The sequence below is a fragment of the Prionailurus bengalensis genome, chromosome D2 (genome assembly GCF_016509475.1).
Source record: "Prionailurus bengalensis isolate Pbe53 chromosome D2, Fcat_Pben_1.1_paternal_pri, whole genome shotgun sequence".
Lineage (NCBI taxonomy): Eukaryota > Metazoa > Chordata > Mammalia > Carnivora > Felidae > Prionailurus > Prionailurus bengalensis.
The window spans coordinates 22,179,802-22,185,801 of NC_057351.1; positions in this window are offsets into that span (position 1 = coordinate 22,179,802).

Consider the following 6,000-nt stretch of genomic DNA (forward strand, 5'->3'; position numbering starts at 1 on the left):
TCCTGCAGGGAACCACTCTCATTAGATTCTCATATATCTTTCCAATGCTGCTCTATGAGAAGAAAAGCAAATACAAACACAAGTTATTATTTTATTCCATTTCATACACAAAAGGTAGCAAATTATGCACCCCAAAATGTTGTCCTTTTCATTTAATGGAATATAAAAGTAACTAACAGTTACATGGTTCTTCCCTGCTGTGTGCCAGATCTAGGTCTAAGCATTTGGTGAATACCAACAGATTGAATGCTCTCATCAACCCTGTGAGGTAAGAATGATAATTATCTCCATTTTATAAAATGATTATATTGAGACAGAGAGAGGTTAAATGACTTGCCTAAGATCACACAGCTAGGAAGAGGTGGAACCAGGCTTCAGATCCAGGTAGTCTGGCTTCAGAGTCTGTGTTCCTAACCTCTACTCTAAGCTGCCTTTCTCATAATATGTATGAAGAAGATACATCATGAATATATAATATAGATCACATGTTACAAAAAATCTATTGGGGTGCCTGGGGTGGCTCAGTCGGTTACATGTCAGACTCTTGATTTTGGCTCAGGTCATGAGACTGAGACTGTGTCCAGCTCCACACATTGAGCGTGGGGCAAACTTAAGCTTCTCTCCCTCCCTTTCCCTGTCAAAGAGAGCACATGTGCTCTCTCTGTCTCTGTCAAAAAAAAAAAAAATTAAAAAAATCTGTTTTCTTTCATATAATATAAATTATACATGCAATGTTAAATGTCTACTATATCAGTACATAGAGGTTCTCCCACTTTTTAAACATCTGTAAAGTATTTTATGCCAACATAAATTATTTATTTATGTAATTTATTTAACCAATCTCCTGATGGACATTTTGGTTATTTCTGAATCTTTTGCTATAATATATATATATATATATATAGTGTGTGTGTGTGTATGTATGCATATATATATATACACACAACACATAATTATAATACAAAATTCAAATGCAAATTAATATATAATTATAACAATATAAATGTACAGTAAATATCAAACACATGTTTATTTCCTATGTGTGCATGTCTATCTGTGGGATAAATCCTAGAAGTGGGTTAGTGAATTGAAGGCCATATGCATTTGTAATTTTGATAGATAGTGCCAAATTGCCTTTCAAAGGACTTGTACCCTTCACCATCTCATCAGCCATGGGCCAAAGTGCCTATCTGACCATGGCTGTACTCACACAGTGCTCCGTCATAAGACTCGTACCCTCAACTGTTGCACCATGCTGTTTCCCGAGGGCAAAGTAGTTTGATAGCTGTGTGAATCCAAGGAAAACTAAGTTGCATAAGAAAAGGTCAGAAACTTGACCTAAGTCAAATGTCTGGCCAGGAGTACTACAAACCAGAAGCAAAACGGAAAGTGCTTGATAATTATACTCAAAGGAAACAGTATAAAGACATGGATGCCAATAATTGAGTTCCCATTCAAGAGCCTGGGTTTCTAAACTGTCCCTCCCTCTGTAAAGAGAGGAAAGTAGTTGAATTCCTGGAAATGCCACTGGATTCTGAACACAGACAGGAAGCGTGTATCTTCTAAGTAAGGAGGGGGAAGAGCTGCTGGTCTGGGCTTCCAAAACCTTTTGAGCTTACATGGGATCAAATTGCTTTTCCTGGTTCCAATTCTGGTGACCTGGTTGAATACAAATTTCTGGAAGCTGATCAAAAAGGAACAGGCAGGACTCAGCTTCTCCCGTGGACTACAGACTCCGCAGGAGCTCAAGACAAGGGTATGGGGTATTCGGAGGCTTTCAGATAAATTTGTTGAGCTGGTGATGCAATCCTGGTGATTCTGTTTTTTTTCTTAATTCTTTTGGAGATAATATTTTCCAGATTTTTAATAGGGAGCATATATTACTTTTACAATCAGGAAAATAAATAAAGGCCGTTAAAACTAAAACAATTCTTTCTCTCTCTCTCTCTTTTTTTTTTTCTCCTCCAAAACAATTCTTTCAAAATGGGCCAGCAGCTTTCTCTGTGGTGAGATTCAAGGGCCCCAGGAAGTTCCTGGCTACCCCCAGGACTTTCCTCAGCTTTATGGCTCCTAGGAATATTGCAGACGCAAATCCTCTCTCAAATGAGCTCACCTCCCCTTTTAGCCATTCCTACATCTGGCTCTGGCAGTTAGCTGCTCACTGGAGTGTGCAGGTCCAGGAGGGTTCGGGTGGAGAAGGCAGAGGCACTGCAGGCCTGAAGGGGAAGGGGACCCAGAGGGGCAGGAGAGACGTGGATAGAGGCGACTGCATGAACAGGAGTGAAAAGCAAGTGAGGTGGCACCAAGGACATTCTTCTCTAATTTCTCCAGATTGTCTATAGCCAGTCCTGTATATCACAACTGCAAATAATCTGGACAAGAAAAATCTTCATTGAAAATGGGTTGGTGAGGGGTGCCTGGGTGGCTCAGTTGGTTAAGCATCTGACTCTTGATTTCATCTCAGGTCATGATATCACGGTTCGTGAGATGGAGCCCCATGTCGGGCTCTGCAGCTGGTGGCTCAGAGCCTGCTTGGGATTCTCTCTCTCCCTCTCTCTCTCTGCCCTTCCCCTTCTCGTGCTGTCTCTGTCCTCTCTCAAAATAGATAAATAAACTTAAAAAAAAAAAAAGAAAATGAACTGGTGACTCCCCCCCACCCCCCTGCCCGCCATTGCTGGTAGGAATAGCAATCTACTCAAACTGTAGGGAAGTTTGGGAATACAAATAAAGGTTGTAACAATGTACAGTAAAACCTTGGATTGTGAGTAACTTGTTCTGCTAGAGTTCCACAAGATGAGCAAGCATTTCTAATAAATTTTAACTTGATAAACAAGCGATGTTTCTCAATACAGTAGTACATGATGCCGAATGTCACATGATCACAACTGAGCCAATGGTTCTCTCTCTCTCTCTCTGTCTCTGTCTCTGTCTCTGTCTCTATCTCTCTCTCACTTCAGGATTGTGGATGATCATCTTCCATGCTCGAGTGCTTCGTCTCAGGTAGAGCGTTTGGCAGAAATCAGTGATTTTTCAGCACTTTGGAAGGTGCCCACAACTGGCACTAGTGTATTTTTTGTCACCCCAAAGCACTTATGGACAATCCTTTGTTTTCCCACACAAGAGTAAGCTCAGGAATGCTTTGCTTCATTCTAGGTCAGGCTGCCTGCAGATATAGAGCCTTTCCTCAGCCTTACTGCCAGTTACATTAAATACAGTGTATGACAAGGGCTTATTAATACTGTACTGTAGTCAACATCCATGCAAGTGTATGCAATGGCCCCCATGCAGAAAAAGGCAGAAAAGAAAGAGGGTAAAAGAAGGAAATGATTATGGTGGAAGCTAAGAAGGAAACCACTGAGGGGTGCCTGGGTGGCTCAGTTGATTAAGAGCCGGACTCTTAGTTTTGGCTTGGGTCATGGTCTCAAGGTTTCATGAGTTCGAGCCCCATGCCAAAGCCCCATTATTGGGCTCCATGCTGACAGTGTGGAGCCTGCTTGGGATTCTCCCTCTCCTGTCTTTCTGCCCCTCCCCCACTTGCACTGTCTCTGTCTCTCTCAAAATAAATAAATAAACTTAAAAAAAAAAAAAAAGGTGGGGCGCCTGGGTGGCGCAGTCGGTTAAGTGTCCGACTTCAGCCAGGTCACGATCTCGAGGTCCGGGAGTTCGAGCCCCGCGTCGGGCTCTGGGCTGATGGCTCAGAGCCTGGAGCCTGTTTCCGATTCTGTGTCTCCCGCTCTCTCTGCCCCTCCCCCATTCATGCTCTGTCTCTCTCTGTCCCAAAAATAAATAAACGTTGAAAAAAAAAATTTAAAAAAAAAAAAAAAAAAAGGAAAGGAAATCAGTGAGAAGTACCAACGAGGTACACGAGTGGCTGAAATTGCCAAGATTTTATCAGAAGTCTGCATCTTGTCTGCAGAGGAGGAGAAGAAAAAGGAGAAAAAGTGAGAATCCCTCACTGTAAATGAGATTAAGGACATATGTAAAATGTGGGAAATAGTGCAAAATTTTGTAGAAAAGCACCACCCGAATAAGGCTGTAGCAGTGCGAGCCATGAATCTAAGGTCACTGCAATATCACATTTCCATGAAATCCTCAAAAGGAAGCAAAAGCATGTGTCATTGGAAAGGTTCCTTGTTAATGTTGCATGAAAAGAAAAGGATTTCATTGAGCCAACAGGTATCAGTGATTCCATTAGTGATAGTGAAAGTTGTCCTATACGATAACCCTCCTCTCTCTTATCTCCCTCACACCAGCTTCGAAGGTTTTCAAGGGTGCCTGCAAGTTAATTTGTTTATTTTTCTTTATATTTTGTTTTTCTCTATATTTTACATTTTATTTATTATTTTGTATTATATTACAGTATTGTAATCATTTTTGTATGAATATTTTTGGGTTGTGGAACAATCATCTGAGTTTCCATTATTTCTTACGGGGAAATTCACTTTGGATTACAAGCATGTCTCTAGAACGAATTATGCTCGCAAACCAAGGTTTTATTGTACTTCTATTCTTGAGAATTTACCCTCAGGACACAACTTAAAATATGAAAAAAGTTGTTTACCGAAAGATAATTACAGCATTATTAACGAATCTGAAAAATAAGACATAACTTAGATGCCCTATAATAGGGAACTAATTATATAAATTAGGGCACATACACACAATGCAATATTATGCAGCCATTAAAGAATTTAAGTTATAATTTTAAATGGGAAGCAATGTGTAAAAGTGATTTACTTTATGATTAAAATTATGCAAAAATATGCATAAAAAGAAGACTATAGGGAAAGGTACTAAAATGTTAAATGCTAGTCTTTGTGTGGTTGAAATTACCAAACATTTATTTTTTCTTTCTAATTTTCTGTGAGTACGAATATTTTAAAATTAAAATGATATACTTATCTAAAAAGATCAGGAGATTAAAGATTTAGCTTAAGGGCGCCTGGGTGGCTCAGTCGGTTAAGCGTCTGACTTCGGCTCAGGTCATGATCTCATGGTCCGTGAGTTCGAGCCCCACGGTGGGCTCTGTGCTGACCGCTCAGAGCCTGGAGCCTGTTTCAGATTCTGTGTCTCCCTCTCTCTGACCCTCCCCCGTTCATGCTCTGTCTCTCTCTGTCTCAAAAATAAATAAACGTTAAAAAAAACTTTTTTTTAAATAAAAAAGAAAAAAAATAAAAAAAGATTTAGCTTAGATGTATGTGCGGTATGTGCATGACTAATTATAGCACAATGTATGTACATGATTAATATAGCTGTGTGTCTAAAAGTGGGCTAATTTTCTGCACCACCGGTGAACTGGTTAAAGGCTGAGTCAGAGCTCAGTATATAGTCACTGAAGTCAGTACCAGGTGCCAATAAAACGCTTCCAGGGGTCTTATTGGAAGTATTGGAAGTAAATGAAGATACTTTTTAATCAGTATAATTTGCATATGAGCAATAATAGATTCAGTAAAAGCCTCAATTTTTTCTTTCCTGATAAATAGGTTAAACAAACCCCTATGAATTCCATGTAGGCTGTTACTTTGCTTGGCAAAATATACCCTCATGGAAGACTTATAGGTCAGTCTGACACTGGACCACCCCAGCCCTATTCAGGTAATCAAAATGGTAAGATTTTATTGTTTACATACATGGGCTTTTTCTAAAGCTTGCTAAACTTGAATTTTTCCTGGGGTAGTGACAGGACATCCAATGCTATAATCTGTACATCTTACATTTTGTTAATTATGTTTTGTACCATTTGCTAATGGCTTTGTGAGATCTTACTTCCCCTGGTTTTCCTGGAAGGCCAGGATTTGACCTCCTTTGAACTGATTTAAACCAGGAGCTCAATGCAAGGCTGTACTTGGGATTTATTGGCTGATAAGCTGAAAAAAATAATAATAAAAGGGTCAGGAACATGCTCCAGAACATAGCTCACTTACAGAGTAAGAAAAGTAACAGTTCTAGGTTATTTATTGTGCTCATACTACTTATCACGTGCTGTCTAGGTGTTACGGG